This window comes from Lissotriton helveticus, chromosome 11 (genome assembly GCF_964261635.1).
Source record: "Lissotriton helveticus chromosome 11, aLisHel1.1, whole genome shotgun sequence".
NCBI classification, from domain to species: Eukaryota; Metazoa; Chordata; class Amphibia; order Caudata; family Salamandridae; genus Lissotriton; species Lissotriton helveticus.
In genome coordinates this window covers 387,077,294-387,094,863 of record NC_136072.1, presented here as the reverse complement: position 1 = coordinate 387,094,863, position 17,570 = coordinate 387,077,294, and positions in this window count along the sequence as shown.

Below are 17,570 nucleotides of genomic sequence, written 5' to 3'. Positions count from 1 at the left end.
ATGGATGTATAATCTATGCAGACGATCAGCACAGCCTGTTATTGGTGGTAAACAAGCCTATAGTGCTGCGTGCGCGATTGTTAAAGGTTGCTGGTGCGAAGGCAAATTCAGACCTATGGTCACAAAAACTCAATCACTCGGGGACTGTACAGCTCAGTGAGATGAACTACAGGCTTTCAAGATGGCGCTTGAGAATACCGATCGCGAATTCCCCGCACTAATAGTGTGCGATTCGTATTACTGAATACAATCTTACAATGAGTATCTGCAGAACTGGGTTCAAAACAGTTTCATAGACGCAAAAGGTGGCACAATAAAGCATAAAACGCTTTGGGAACAAGTAGTTCTATTACAGAAAGAACTACAAAAGACTCACGTGATACATAAACTGAGTCATCAGCGTGATGGCGTTCACGTTGCTGGGAATTCATTGGCTGATGAAGCCGCGAAGGCAGCTGTACAAACGGCTTCCGTAGCTGCAATCACCCGGTCAAAAACAAAAATAGACCGCGAAATAATGCAAGCTGTCACTGCTACAGTCAAAGACAGTGGTAAGACACTCCCGAAAGGCTTTCAAGTAAAGTACTCATATATATCTGATGCAAACTCCGTTCCTTTTGTTCGAATCCCTGGAGTGGGGGATTGGGCAATCCCAAACATGGAACATAGGTTAGGACTAATTGTAGCAGCACATGAATGGTTAGCATCTACACATGCTGGAATTTCTGCCACAGTGTCATTATTAAAACAGAGATACTAGATGTTCTAGAATGTGAAATCTGCCAGAAAATAAAAGTTTCTACAGTGAAACGTCCTGCACAGACACCCCTTCTGATTTCAGATAAACCACCAGCGTGTTTACCTGGACCACTGTGGTCCCTTAACTAGGGATGGCAACTATAAATATATTATAGTCGCAGTGGACTCCTGCACAAGATTCATTTGGATGTGGCCTCAGCGCTCGGCTGACGCCAGAACTGTTACAAAGGATTTGCGAGTCTTTATCGGCACATACGCAATTGGCACGCTACATTCTGACCAGGGTCCTGCGTTTAGCTCTAGGGCTTACAAGGAGCCATGGTCAGCTTGGGCGTTGCATTGCAGTATTCTAGTCCCTTCCATCCCGAGGGTAATGCGGTAGTGGAAAGAAAAAAGCGTGACATAAAGCAATCCATAACAGCAAAGGTATTAGGTTCGGGTAACGGGTGGGTCAAACATCTAATAAGTGTCCAACGTAGTCTTAATAATCTGCCAAGAAATTCTCTGGGTGGAGTCACTCCGTATGAACTAATGTTTGGTACTAGAATCATTATCGGGGACCTCGATAGTCAGACTTCAGTGGTAGAACAAAAACCCTTTGATATCAAAGATCGTTTGGCTGTTTTACAGGACTTAAATGAAACAAGAAGAAGTCTGAGTAATACCATACAGAAACAAACGACCACTGAAGGAAAACCACTTGTCCCAGCAAGACCTGTCTGGATTCCAAAGATTGGGGATCTAGTCAGAGAGAAAATTGCGGTAAAGAAGGAATTTGGGCCTTCTTACAGAAAAGCTGTACCTGTCTTGGCAATCCACGGAACAAGATCAGTAGTACTACCGCCCCTTGCTGGTAAAAGGAGAACAGAGTTGTGTCAATCGACCAGGTCAAACCACAAACATTTGGCCAATAATAAGTAGTAGGCCCAGTGGACTCCCGAGAAGTAGCAGACGTCCAAATCTTGCTATAGTCCAAGATGTTCAAACTGAAAGACTTATCACCTTTGATAAACCTGCAGTAAGAAAAGAAGGACTATGCAACAAAGGGATGGAACTTATGCCTCTGGATACCCAAATAACAGTTCGTCAGGACACGCCTATCTACAATGATGTGACATCTGACTACATAGATATGCTAAAAAGAGAAAAGGCTCCAGTGACTTCAAATATTCCTGAAGCTATCCCAACAATTGACAGAGCTGCTTCTGGCTATTTCATAAACTTTGATACCTTTTCAGAAGATCTCAGTGAAATTGAAGAAACGCCAGGAAAAATAAAAACATACAAAGAAAAGTTAACAGGGCTCTTTCATCAACTTGGAAAAACATATCTGATTTCAGCATGGGTTGAATTTTGGATTGGGTTAGGTGCATTTTTTCTCCTGCTCTGGCTCATACTTGTGTTAAGCTTGGGAAGGATGATAGATGGAAAATATAGTTTATGGACACAGCCAGTCAGAAAATCAATTTGGTACTGACACCTCACAAATCATCTCATCGTGAAAAAAGAGACCTGTCATAAGTGAACATCACAGCCGTACCTATACCTGGTGGTATAGCATGGGACGCTACTGACTATGACATCTAAGGCCCGGTGGAACTGCTGAAGATTCTACACCAATTTTAGGTTTTTTTAAATGACTTTGCATCACCCAGCACATTCAGTGATGATTGGGACTTTGAAGCTGTTAATAACATGATGTCTGATTTAGAAACGTCAGCAGAATTCACAGAACATGAATACTTGCACGGTTCATCAGATTATGAACAAATGTATTGTTTTAATCACTATGGTCATCATTATTTGCATAAATCTGCTAGCCCTAGAAAAGTTTTTACTTACAGTCCATGGGAACATTGTCCAACGCCACCAAAAGGCAGCTCGAAAACATTTTATGTGAAATTTCAATACTTCTCAGGGTATAATGTTACCAATCCAGAAATGTTTTATTTTAGCAATGAAAATAAGACAGGAATGAAAACAATGTTGACCAACACTAAACAAATTTATTCTGCAAACGTTTATGCTCAAATGTCTACATTGTGTTTTGACTTTTGGAACGACAACATTGAGATGAAGACCGTCTGGGGTACAAAAGATTGACAGGTACGAGGTTTAGAAGCATTATTCAGAGCGTGCATAATACCAGAACAACTACTGTTCTTCAATGACACTGTTCAACAAACATCTTGTCTTGGCATTGCTAAGATAAAAGATTTAAACAAACCGTCTATACCTAATCCCATACCTGACAGTACTAACAATACTGATCAGGACTTTGCGTATCCCACATTTTAAAACAAAGCAGAACTGATCTTGAATGGAAAAAATTGTTAATCTGGCCCACAGACACTAATAACTGTCGAGATAGATTCCTGAACAAAACACAGGGTTTCAAAATGAACAGGCCAGATCCGAGATACTCCCAGAGACAACATCCAGGGATAGTAACTACTTATAGTGTCTGGAAGCTATACCTTGAATGGCTAAAGACCTCTACACTCTCGGAGATTAAACAACTCTTATCTTTTCTTACTGGGACCTCGCAAACCACGTCAAAAACGTTTCATATACGCCGGTATATACGCTGGGTACAACAAAGCTTGGAAAGTAACACAAATGGAAACTGCAGAAAAGATACGAGAAATTGATCATATTAATTTAGAGAAAAGTCTCTCTGTAGTGGACAATGGGTTAACAACTCTGTCCTCCAGAATTTATTCTTTGGACAACATTGTATCTTCTACCATTGACATAATAGAGCAGGACTTGCTAATGCTACAACATGGCCAGTCCCAATTACATTCAATCGTGCAGTTAGGCTGGACGTTGCAAAATCTGCGTTCAGGCTTTGTGCCTTGGCGTCTAATCAACACAATGTCATTGTTTTCTGTATTTAACCTTACAGATAAACAAATCTCTTTGGCACAAAAAGGAGAGACTATACGTTGCTGAACATTGAAAAACTGGAAAGATTGCCATTGACAGTTTCTGAAAAACCTGTCACTGAATGGCTAATTCATGGCACCATAACAATACCAGTGACGATTTTCCAATTTCAGTATTGTCTACATCATATGCCAGCGGGCCTTTATGAAAGGTTGGGTAAAGAATACATTAAGTTGACCTGGACTTTACCTTACACACACACAAATGTTGGAATAGGGGAACCGAGGTATACCTTAGTGGTAATAATTGTAAAACTTCACTAAGTGGTACACTTTTGTGCCAAGGTATTAATTTACATGGAGCCTGCGATGGTTCTGCTAATAACCTCTCCTGCCACCTGCACGGAACTCCCTCTACAGTAATAGAACCAATTTTCAGACAGCTATCCAATGGCAGCTACGTTTTACTGAATGATCACAGCTGCTGTGGCATGTTGCCAGGAAAACGTTATCTCGTTAGTGTGTCCTCCAGGGTTACTTGTTGTATGCAAGTATTGTATCCGAGGAGCAAGTCAGACAGAGGTACGGCGTTAAGGCCTTCACTGAATATCTCTTCTATACGGATTGATACTTTAAGCAGAATGAAAGCCATTATTTTGCAAAAAACTGTGCCACTGATATCGTCTGGAGAATGTATGATCTGCAGGTCGCAAGGACTTCGGCAGAGATACATGCCCTATTATCAACAAATTGTCCTACGCGTTTTGTAGAAATGTTGAGCCAAATCTTAAACATGTCTGATACCAGCAGAATCGCACATATATTCAAGACAATTTTTTCGGGACTGTTAGCACCTTTTGCAGCGGTCCTCGGCATTTTTCCAAATTTCGTACACTCTGTGTTCGGCAGACTACCTTTCATCTTGGGACTCGTAGCTGGGATACTCTTTTTATTTCTCCTGCTTCGATATGGCAAGTCCGGCAAACAACGATACCCAGATGTCCATGGAAGAAGCCCTCCGTGCAATGAGGTATCGAGAGCGGATAACACAGATTCTCGGCTTGGCTCGTTTAAGAGACCTGAACACCACATGTTTTCTTTCATTCAGACCAATCTGGCAAGATTTCCTCCTACCTGTTCTGCGATACCTGCTTTATGGAGAAGAATGCGTGTTAGACATCTGTCTTAAACTTCCATCAGTACTGCCATCGGATGTTGACGCTTTGCTAGGTCCTGTAACGGCCCATGCATCGTGTTGCTCCCATCGGCTGCCTATTCTGATGACGGCATTCATTGAGATCTCACCGGCAAGTTTAACTACGAGTGAGGTACGAGACACTACAGGCATACAGGTAACATCGACTGCTGCCGTTGCTAATGCTTCCCACGCTGACGGCAATGATCCGCACCTATGCACATTTGATCTGCTTGATCAAGTAGTTCCACTTTCGCCTACTACGGGGAACGTTTTTTTTGCCAGCCTCAATGATCTGATGTTTTCTCCTGACTCTGAGAATTCCTTTTGATAATTTTGACACAGCGTTCCCTGAGCTCTGAAATTCTTCCTTCATTTTTTCAAAACAACCCCTCCGGCTTACAAACTTTTCTACGAATGCCACCTTTGAACTTTTTCCAAAATTAGAACTTTTTTTTGGCACAGAGTAATCTGCTTAAAGTAGAACTATTCATAGAGAACAAGATTTCTTTTTAGGACTTCCTACTGACAATATTTTGGCCTAGCCATCATAACACAATGGTTTCAAATATTCTGATGTGAATTGGTCTCTATTTAATTTTTCTTTTCTGTACAGACTTAAGAGACATTTCATGAATGTATATTTTCATTTTGCTTTGTAAATATTTGAAGGTATGCTTTCTTATTAGCTCATACAGTGTACTTTCACTTTCATTTTTTCATGTAAGCAAGCCTTTTCAAATGCAAATTTGTATTTTGGGTGGGATTGTGAACACTTACTTTAGAATTGTTCAGTGCTTATAGGTCTAGTCTTCTTGAGCTTAAGATCGTGGAGTGGGTGTTGTAAATAAATCTAGGACCCTAGTGTAACTTTTCCCGATTCATGCCCTTATATAGGTATACTTTACCCTATCCTTATATAGGCATAGAAATCATTACCACATTTGGCCTGAGCCTTACAGCCCAAATACGGCAAGGCTACTTCCACTAAGTTCCGAGAATTCACAACGATTTCTTGGAGAACCCCGCATTCAGCAGCTAGGATCTTCCCGCTGCTTGAATATTAAGTTATCCAAGAAATCCTGGAGTTTTCTAGGAATTGAACCTTTGAGTGACGTTATTAAGTCCAATCATGCGTCAAAATCGGCACCTTCATGGTATAAATATGCCTACATTTGCCCAAACTAACACACGGTGGTTCTTGGAGCAGATCGACTAACTACTTGCCCGACGCCCTGCAGCAACAAGTGCCGAAGGAAGCCGACACTCCAGCAGATGCACTGAGAGACGCTGTTTCTTCTCTTGTCGAGAAATCCAGCTCCAGTGTTTCCAGCTTACCCTTGCGGGTATCTGGGAGATCGAGTCCTGAGAAAGAGATACAAGACCTCCTTCATTCTAAACCAAGGTACGGAGCTGATTAGACCCTTAGAGAATTCTTGATTAGACTCTTGGCAGATTCTAGGTAAAGAATACTAAGCTTAAAACTACTCCTAAACTTATTTCTTCCCTTGTGCTAGGCTTAGGTCAGGTACATCGGGGTAGGCATATTTTAGAAGCACCAGTTGAGTACTTTTAGCCATCTCTTTTATCATTGTATGTATTTTTTGCATTTTATCCATTTAAAGCAACTTATGGCTTAGAGACCATATCATGCTTTTACAGTACTACTTTATAATACTGTTTGTATTATATGCCTTGTACTTTATAACCAGCATTACTATTGTAGCAGAACATTTCTCATGCTTGAGATAGAAGACTGTTCAATAAATACCTTTTATTGAAAACGCCCGTCTCTCTAATTTCTCAGCAACTCTGGTGAAACTAAGTATACACGATTGACTGAGTAAAGTAGTTATCTATTGTTTCCACGACTCTGAAGATTGATTTCTTATTCTTGGGAAACAAAGTTGTCATGTTATATGGTTGTCAGAAACTAATCCCTTCTTGTACTTTCGAGAAAGTTTCCAGTGACCTCTGAGCTAGCTGGCACACACATAATTAAGTCTAATATATTCGGTAGAGACCTAGTAGACCTTAGTCCTACGTCTAAACTACAGTATATATTATTCCAATGCGCAGAGCCTATTGGGAATGTAGGATCTACACTACAATTTGACTCATATAAAACCAGAGAAATTCGCCTGTTATAGTTAGTTGAGTTAACTATAGTTCGAGTGCCCACAATGCACTGCTGATGATGTCACAAGTTACATCACTCATGACATGGTCAGTGACATCACTGATGACATCACTGATAACATCTCAAATGTCATCACTCATGACATCACTCATCACATCATCCACATGATAATCTGATGCACATACTGATGCCCTAATATACATTTTGATACACCCATTCTAAAATGCAGACTAGATATTTTTAAAACCATCTACAGAAGAATGCCATATACTACATACCACTCACTCTTTTCTAGGTCTACACACACATCCAGTCATTTATACATGTACGGGCACATGCATCATTCTCAATTGCATTCGCAAACGGTGCGAATCGCAATTTTCGGCTGCTTGCGAATGTAATTGACAAAATTGAGATCCATCATGTTTTTCGCAATTTTAGAAATCGCAATCATTTTGCGATTTCTAAAATTGCGATTGCATTTAAGAAATCGCAATTTGAGATTTCTTAAATGCAATGCATGAACATTTTTAATTTGCCAATTCGCAAATAGGGAGAGGTAAATTACCATGAAGTTGACCTTCATGGTAATTTGCGAAAACTTTAAAAAATGCACAAAAGTGCATTTTTGAAAGTTTCATTTTACACACACACATGCCCTTGGGGCATGTGTTTGTGAAAAATGCACTTAAAGTTATTTTTCAGGGGTGCGGGGGGGTCCTTTGGACCCCCCCTGCACCCTTGAAATTGAATTCTCAATTTGATATTCGCAAATTGCGAATCGCAAATTGAGAATGACTTCTCATTCATTCCTATGGGCCTCTAGGCCCATAGGAATCAATGGGAAGGGATTCCTTAATTGCGATTCGCAAATTGTGAATCGCAATTAAGGAATTTTAAGAAATTGCAAAAAAAATTGCGATTTCTTGATGCAGAGCCTTTTGCGATTTCTTAATTGCGATTCCTTAATTTTCGCAATTAAGAAATCGCAAACGGCAACAATGATGCATGTGGCCGTTAGTTACTCATCAATACAGTACTGTAATATGCACTCATACATCTATACATGCAGTCACACTCTGCCACTTATCCACAGAGTTAGTCACACACCTAGTCAGTAATGCAAAGAATCAATCACATACCCATTTACTCATGTATACAGTTATACACACCAACTCTATTATTTATAGACATACCACATCACTTATTTATAAGATTCTAACACATATTTACTGTCTTATACAATCACTGATAGAAGCAGACACTTATTTATACACCAACTCTTCAAATAACTTAGTCTCACGTATACTCATTTATATACTCCAATACTCACATATAGTGGCTTAAAACATATGTAGTTTGTCACAGATATACCACTGAGACATTTATTCACTCACCAACACACCCATAAACACACTAACTCACCCATACAGCCCTTGCCAGATCCACTTTTTAATACATACAACCACTGAATCACCCACTCAGACATCTATGCACAGACTCATACACCCACCCACCCACACAGACACTCAAAGACCATACAGATAACTAGACAACAAATCAATAACCTATATAGCCACTGATGTAGCTATTCAGCAACCCATGCAGTTACTTACACACCAATGGAGAGACTAATAGAGACTTTCACACAGTTTAGTCACTAACCCATGCATTCAGTAAGACACGTTCAATCACTCACTTATACAGTCAGTCATGCACCTACTAAATATTCCCTTCAGGCACTTGTAAATGCATTCATTCTTCAATACACCTTGACATAGATATATATGAAAAATATTTAAACTTTACAGAAACACACATTCACTGGATGGTCATGAGTGATGTCATCAGTGATGTCATTTGAGATATCATCAGTGATGTCATGAGTGATGTCACTGACCATGTCATGAGTGATGTAATATGTGACATCATCAGCAGTGCATTGCGGGCGCGCAAGTTATAGTTAGCTCAACTGACTTTAACAGGTGAATTTCTCTCGTTTTATATGAGTCAAATGTCCAACTAACTATAACGTCCCTGAAACCTATGGGTTTTTCAGTGAGTAAATATATATATATATATATATTACCTACTGGCGGTCGCCAGTAGGTAGTTATAGTTAGGATCTAGTTTCCATAGGAAATCAGCAACATTCTATTGGGAATAACTTTGGCGCCGGTGGACGAATTTTTGCGAATTTCTCAAATTAGGTGGTCAGCTCCGCTCCGCTCCTTCCCTGAAAATTTGGGGGGGGATTCGTTAAGCAGGGGCTGAGATAAAAGGGGGGTCCCAAAACGTGTTTTCCCCATGTTAATTTCCATAGGGCGGTTGGACTCACTTTTAGCCCGAACGGCTGAATGATTCCCACGAAACTTGGCAAAATTGTAGGGAGTGGTAGGCCGATGTGCTTTTGCTATGTCTCAAGATATGTGCTCCAGAGGATTTTGAGTAATTTAGGTTAAAAAAAAAATATATATCTATAAGCGCGCCCCGGTACGTGTCCCGGGGAGCGCACCCGGCGCGTAACGCGAGTTCGCGCGCGGAAAGCTGATTGGCTCTCGGGTGTCTGTCAACATTCCAAACAGTCCGGAGCGGCCGCCATCTTGTGTCTCGGTAGGATCGAGACACAAGAGGTGGCAAAAACAAAGGGGGAAATGACCATAAGGGGGTAGGGTAGACCCCCCCGCCCCCAGGTTTGATGTGGGGGCCATAAAAGGGCCCTGCAGGGCAAAAAAAAATATATTCGATTTTCGCGGGGGGAGCGCCCGGTACGCGCACCGGGGAGCGTTCCAGGGAGCGTACCAAGGGGAAAAGCCAGTGAAACAGTAAGATAATAATTTAAAGTGCTTAGAGGTAGGGTAGCTTTGCATAGAGTTGTTGTGTTGTGTGGGTGATTTAAGTACCAGCATGTAGGTACCAAAACAGAGTCTTAAATTCAATGTACACCATCTCCTTTGTAGATAATTTGCATGTTGTTACAGAAGTTATTGTAGTATATGGAATCCATACCATACTCTGTCAGGAAAGCAGAAACAACATGGAGGCAGGAGATGAAAAAGAGATGTCAAATACACATTGGAGATAATATAGTTCGAGAAAGAAAGTAACTATGAGCAAAATTACTATGTAACACAAAAAATTTGCACAGTATACTATAAGTCTCACTTTATATGATATATTCATTTTGGTACTATTTCATGAATTACATATAAAAAAGAATAATGTCTCGAACAATTTTTAATTATTAAATAAAAATTTATTGCTGTGATTTTTCAAAATTTAAAAGAACTCCCAACATTATATCGTCAGGAATGTCCTCATTTTCAGTCCATGATTCCATTTCTTCCACACAATTAACTAACTCTTCGTCCAGAGACTGATCCATAAAGTCAAAGTCTTCCTCAGGATTGTTCTCCAGAACAATTTCGAAAGAAATATTAATTTTGTTTGGCTCTCCTTCCATTTTCTTGCTGTAAATTGCATTAAAAAGAAATATATCAGTAGAGTTAGGGCAGTGTTGGGTTTAAGTTTAGACAGGTACTTCTGAGTTTTTAACAGTGAAGGTATCTTTGGGCAGTGTATGGTATCAGGCAGGAAGTAGAAATATCAATAAAGTGTATGTGAAGAAGCCTATGTAATTTCATAATTATACCAGAGAAGCATAACTCAATCTATAACTATAACAGAGAAGCCTATCTTAATCTATAACTATAACAGAGGAACAGTAAATAACTATCAGAAAAAGTTTTTACAAATTAACTTAAAGTGCCCCTTACAAATTAACAACTTACCTTATTAAAAGGTGATGAAGATAAATGGAGAAAATTCTTTAAAGATGTACCTCAGGTAGTTGTAGTCAAAATGGCCGTGTTTCCCTCTCATTTTTCATTTATATTCATGTACATAACCAATCAAATGTCAGGAAAAAAAAGTAGAAAATGAAAGTAACATTTTAATTGGTTGTATATTCTAACACTTCATATGTGTTTTTGTCATGTAATTTACCTTAGGATATTTAGACAGTGCTACAGCTCAAATGGCTCAATGGAATTCCACCAAATTTGGGAAAATGGTAGGGACTGGTATCTAGTATGGCCTATGCTATATTTGGTGAAAGTCTGTCTAGTGGTTTTTATGTAAATTAACTTTAAAAAAAATTTGGGAGCGCTTACCGGTGTGCGCCCCGGAAAGCGCTACGGGAGTCCTCCATCTTGTGTTTCAGTAGATTTGAGATACAAGATGGAGGACAAACAACGTTGGGAATGGGTAAAAGGGGACACGGTAGACACCCCCTGACCCCCTAGGTTTTCTGAGGGGGGCTTAGGAGGCCCATATAGGCCAAAAAAAACTATTTTTTTTAAAAAATTCGCGGGGGGAGCGCCCGGTAGGCGTACCGGGGAGCGTACCGGGAGCGTACTTTGGTAAAAAACAGTGAAAAAAGTTAGAGAAAAATAATCATTTTGAGTGATCAGAGGTAGGGTAGCCCTGAAAAGAGCTTTTGGGTTCTGTGGCTGCTTTAGGTCTTAAATTCAGGAGGAATATTCTATTCCCTTCATCTGAGTAGTGCACACCATCTCCTCTGTAGATATCTTGCATGTTGTAACGCAAGTTATTGTTGTATATTGAATCCATTCCATAGTCTCTCATGTAAGCATAAACAGATTTATTCACATGTTTCTGTGCTTTCTCAAATTGTGGAAAAAATTGGTTGGACCACTTCCATTTCTGTCTTTGGCATATATATTGGAAAAGACCAAGGCAGTTTGAGGAAAAAGTGCCATCAATTGCTCAAAGGTGTCCTTTAAAAGCATTTCCAGACCTACCCCAGTCAAAGTGCCTAAGTCATTTCCACCACAGTGCAGAATTATGAGGTGAGGGTGTGGCAGATGCAAAAAGGTTTTCACCAATGGTATCAATTGATGACATCTCAATCCTCTTTGGCCAATCCATTTGATGTCTACATTTGGTAAATCAAGGTTGTGAAAATTTCTGGTAGCTGCATACCTTTGAGCCCAGTGGATGTAGCTTTGTCCAATAATCCAGACAGAATACATGGTAAGAGGAGGTTCGGGTGCAGTCAGATGAAGTGTGGGAATGAAATGGCAGTTGGAAAAGTAGGAGTTTGTAAAAAAAAAAACTGTGGAGTTTCAGTGCTCTTGAATCACAAGCAATGATTGGTGGATTCAGATAGTTAAAAACTGGAAATTAGGGCGCATGGTTCTGTTCTGTGAAAGAAGTAATTTGAATGGTTAAGAAAAAGTCATTTAAAGAAACATTGCACCGGATAAGCTGGTGTATTGAGCGGTCAAACATCCTTGCTAAGTTCATTTGCAACATTGTAGAATAAACTTTTAAACCTGAGAGCTCAGTGAGGAGGGAGTTGCTATGGTAACAGGTAGAAAGGGCTGAGGGGGGGAAGGGTGTTGGTTTGAAAATAGAGAGGGAAGAGTTTTGATTGGTTACCATGAGGAATATGTGTGTAGAATTAGAGGTGTTCTGAGCCATTCATGGTTGCAGTGCCTGGAGTACATACTTTTTGCTCTGCTAAAAAAATATTGGTGTGTGTGTCTGACACTGTTCTCAATCTCCCAAAGCATTTGTAAAGGTGAGTAATGATTCATTTAATATAGATAGAGACTTGTATACTCTGTGGAGAAGATTTGGAAGCAAATTATGATTTTTTAATGTTGGTTTGGGTCATGTTTTTTGAAAATGCTCGGTAAAAAGTTTTTACTGCATAGAGGAATAGTATTTTGTAAAATGTGTGAAGTTTCAGTAGTGACTTACTTACCTTCCTTTGCTGCTTCACTCAGACCTTGTCAGTTACTCCTTCCTTTAATCTCTCTGTCCTTTCTCTCTGTCACTCCCCATGTCTTACCCTTATTCACTTTTATCCACCCTCTTTCACCCCTCTTTACTTACACTCACTGCTCTTTTCTCACCCTCCCTCACCGTTGTTCATTTACTCCAGTTCCGTCACAACCCCTCATTCCCCATCCTTTACTGTCCTTCCTTTTACTTTCAACACCCACTGACATTCTCCCAGTTCCTCTGTTTTAGTCTTCTTCCTCTCTCTTCCCTTCTTTCGCTCCCTTATTCATTTTCCTTTTCTCACTTACACCCTATTACACCTTCTCTCTGTCTTACTATCTAATACAGTCCCTCTGTGTTGCTCCCTCTAGCTCTCTTTCTCTTAACATCACTCTCTCTGGGTCTTTCCCTCATGCTCACTCCTTTCTTTCTTTTTTTTGGGGTGCGCTCCACGGTACGCGTACCGGGGAGCGTACCGATACGCGTACCCTGGAGAAAAAAGAATGACAGAATTTCCAAAAAATGTAGCATTTTTTTATAAATTAGAGGTAGTTCTAAAAATAACTGTTTTTTTATTCTTTTTGTTTTATTTTTTTTTATAGTTTTTTTGAATTTTTTTTACTTTTTTTGGCTTTTCTGAACAGTTTTATATTTTTTTGTATTTTTTATGGGGAGAAACAAAAAACAGGGAATTGTAAATGGCTCAACTGGAGCAAAAAAAAAAAGAGGAAAAAAATTAATGTTTCTTCGGGCACTTGTGGTGATCCCAAGCACGGGTGATAAGTGTAATGCTTTGCTCACCATAGCATATTGTCGCTCCACAAAATATACAAACGATTTTAAAATTGGAAAACTTGGTTTGAATAGTTGTGCTCATCTCCCTCGCTTCTGGACCCGATGGGGTGGGTTGATTACTTTGGGAGGTGCTGGCAGAAGATTGGGCAGGGTTTCTGGCAAGTTCCCTGACCTCTGCCCTAGCATAGTTATTAGGGTGCCGGCGTTGCATGTGCCGAATCATGGTGTTGTTGCCAAAAGAGTATTTTTTTGTTAGGGTTCCCCTTTGAAAGTTCAAAACCACAGATTAAACAAGTCGCCTTTGGGGCATTAACTTTCTTCTTGTCCTTTGGGATGGAAAAGAACTGCCAGATAAAGTGCTCCTTTGGCTTATATGGGGTATTATCTTCTGGTAGGAACCCCCCCTCCTCTTGCTCCTCCTCGTCCTCCTCTTCTTGGTCTCCACCACTGTGGTGTTGGGGTGGTCCTTGTGGTGGTGGTGGTGGTGGTGGAGGTGGAGCAGATGTTCCTGCAGCTGCTGCTACTGTAGCCATTTTTCAGACAAATAGGTACAGAGAGGTCTTTCAACAGGTCTTCCTCACTCAAAGTAGAAAGTGAGAATGAGGAAAATAGGTGGGGGCTTTCATCATTTGGAAAACAAAACTGTCCTGAACCAATGAAAAGTGTTACTTTCAGGTCACATGACTCGGGCCTTCATATTTGGAAACCAAAACTGATCTCAAGCAATGATAAGTGCTATTTTCAGGTCACATGACCCGACGCGCTTACGCAACGCGCCCCGGGGCGCGTAGCGTAAGCGCGTCAGGACGTTGCACGATTGTATACGTCCGCGCGCTTCGGGTGCATTTACGCCATGCGTCATAAGACGCATCACGCGGCTACGCGAAACGTCACGATGTTGTTTTCGTTCGTGGCAGTAGCGCTAACAGGACGCTCAGCGGTACGCGCCCCGGGGCGCGCCGTAACACTGCGCTCACCGGTGAGCGCATCGGTACGCGCCCCGGGGCAAAATAAATAAATAAATAAATAAATAAACATTAAAAAAATACTATTACATAATTATACAATATAAAATTCATTATAAAAAATCTTACATTTCATACCTATAGAGATTTGCTATTAAAAAACCTTTGAAATTCACTGAAAAAAACATAGGTTTCACACCAGGTATAGTTAGGAATTAGCATTTAAAAAACCTATTAAATTCACTGAAAAAAACATAGGTTTCACACCAGTTATAGTTAGCTGGAAATTTTACTCGCATAAAACCATTGAAATTCCCACGTTATAGTTAGTTGGACTCACTATAACTTGCGCGTGCAATGCACTGCTGATAACGTCACATATTACATCACTCATGACATGGTCAGTGACATCACTCATGACATCACTGATGACACCATCCTTGTGACAGAGTGACAGACCTCCTTTCACTGTAATGTAACCCTTGAAACACATATTGAATAATAGAAACTAAAATTTTCAAAAAAATGGAGATCCCCATACCAGTAACAACAACCAATTCAATAATTCCACCATCTATATACACATCAACTTATTCACCAACAGTTCTATATAGTCACTCATACATATACTCACTCATTATATGTAGTGATACACCTATGCATCCTGTTACACACCGACAGTCATCTAAAACATACTCTGACACATACTCACACATGCAAATAAACTATTAAACATCTATTTATTTGCATATACAGCTATACACACACTACCACTTTACTTCTAAAGAAACTTACACATACTTACTCTCTTAAACAATCACTTATAGAAACACATACTAATTTAAACAGGAACTGGTATATATAGTTAGGATTTTTTCCCTATGGGATTTTTGAAAATTCTATGTCTAATAACTTTGGCGTTTGTGGACGGAATTGGCTGAAATTTTCTGGAAAATGGAACATTGTGTTTCTGAGCAGCCCCTGGAAATTTGGGGAGGTTTTGTCAAGGGGGGGCCGAGAAAAAAGGGGGGTCCCAAAACGTGTTTTCCCCATGCAATTTTCCATAGGGCGGTTGGCCTCACTTTTAGCCCGAACGGCTGAATGGATTTGCATGAAACTTGGCAAAATTGTAGGGACTGGTAGCCCGATGTGCCTTTTGTAGGTCTCAATATATGTGCTCCAGTGGATTTTGAGAAATTAACGTTTAAAAAAAGATATATATCTGTAAGCGCGCTCCAGGCAGCGCTCCGGTCCGCGGACCTTAAGCGTACCGGAACTTCGCGTAGCGAAGCTGATTGGCTCTCCGGTGTCTGTCAACATTCTAAACAGTCCGGAGCGGCCGCCATTTTGTCTCTCGGTAGGATTGAGAGACAAGAGGAGGCCAAAACAAAGGGGGAAATAACCATAAGGGGGCATAGTAGATCCTCCCTGACCCCCTAGGTTTAATGTGGAGGCTTTAAAAGGGCCCCGCGGGGCAAAAAAAAAAAAAGGTTTTTTTTGTTTTTTTGCGTGGGTAGCGCCCGGTCCGCGAACCGGGAAGCGTTCTAGGCAGCGTACTACAATGAAAAATGAATGATAGACTTTTCAAATGCTGTATGTTAATTGATTGTTGGTTTTGTTGATTATTTTTTATTTTCTTTATTTAAGCATTTTTTTTATTGTGATTGTGTTTCATAATTTATTAAACTTTCTAACATTTCATTGTCAGAAATTTCATAATTATCATTGAATATACATTGTAGTCTCTGAGGGTGTAAAATGTCCTCATTTTCAAGGAGGTTATCTACTGCTTGTACACATTGCAGTAGTTCTTTGTCTAAAGTTTCATCGAAAAATTCAATATCATTTTCATCAATGATTTCTTGGCTGCTCTCTTGCAGGACAATTTGAAATTCAACTTTCTGTTCGCCTTCCATTTTGCCTGAAATTTAGATTAAAAAAATATATATTAGTAGAGATAGGGCACTGTTGGGATTAATTTTAGATAGGCAGTTTTTATCAGTGAATTTATCTTTGGGCAGTGTATAGTATCAGAGTGGAAGTAGGAATATAAAAAAGTGTATGTGATTTAACGTAAGTAAATTCATAATTATACAAGAGAAGCCTAACTCCATCCATAACTATAACAGAGAAGTCTATCTAAATCTATAACTACTACAGAGGGATAGTATATAACTATCAGAAAAAGTTTACCATATTAACTTATAGTGCACAATATACTTCAGTTTTAAAAATAAAAACTTACCTTTAGAAAGAAGTTGAAGGAATTAGTGAAAATCCTATTGAAATGTACACCAAGAAGTAGTAGTCAAAATGGCTGTGTTTTCTTCTCTTCCTTTATATATATTCAGGTATATAACCAATGAAATGTCAGGTAAAAAAAGTAGAAAATGAAAGTAACATATTAATTGGTTGTCAATTCCAACACTTCAGATGTGTTTTGTGAAGTAATTTACCTCACGGTATTTAGAGAGGTCTACAGGCTAAATGGCTAAATGGAATTCCAATCAAATTTGTGAAAATGGTAGGGATTGGTATGTAGTATGAGCTAATCTATATTTGGTGAAATTGTCTCCAGTGGCTTTTCTGTGAACTACTTTCCCACCTTTTTTGATGGTGCGCTTCCCAGGGAGCGACCCGGTACGCGAACCGTTGAGCGCCCCGGTTCGCGAACCTTAAGCGTTACGGGAGTCCACCATTTTGTGTTTCGGTCGAATTAAGATACAAAATGGAGGGCAAATAATGTTCAGAATGGGTAGAAGGGGGCACGGTAGACTTATCTTGACCCCCTAGGTTTTGTGAGGGTGGCTGAGGAGGCTTATATGTGCGAAAAAAAACCATTTTTTAAAAAAATTTCGAGAGGTTAGCTCCCGGTTCGCGTACCGGGTAGCGTCCCAGGGAGCGTACTTTGTTGAAAATTAGTGAAAAAAGTTAGAGGAAAAATAACAATTGTGAGTGATCAGATGTAGGGTAGCTCTGAGAAGAGCTTTTGGGTTTATGGTACATTTAGGTACTTA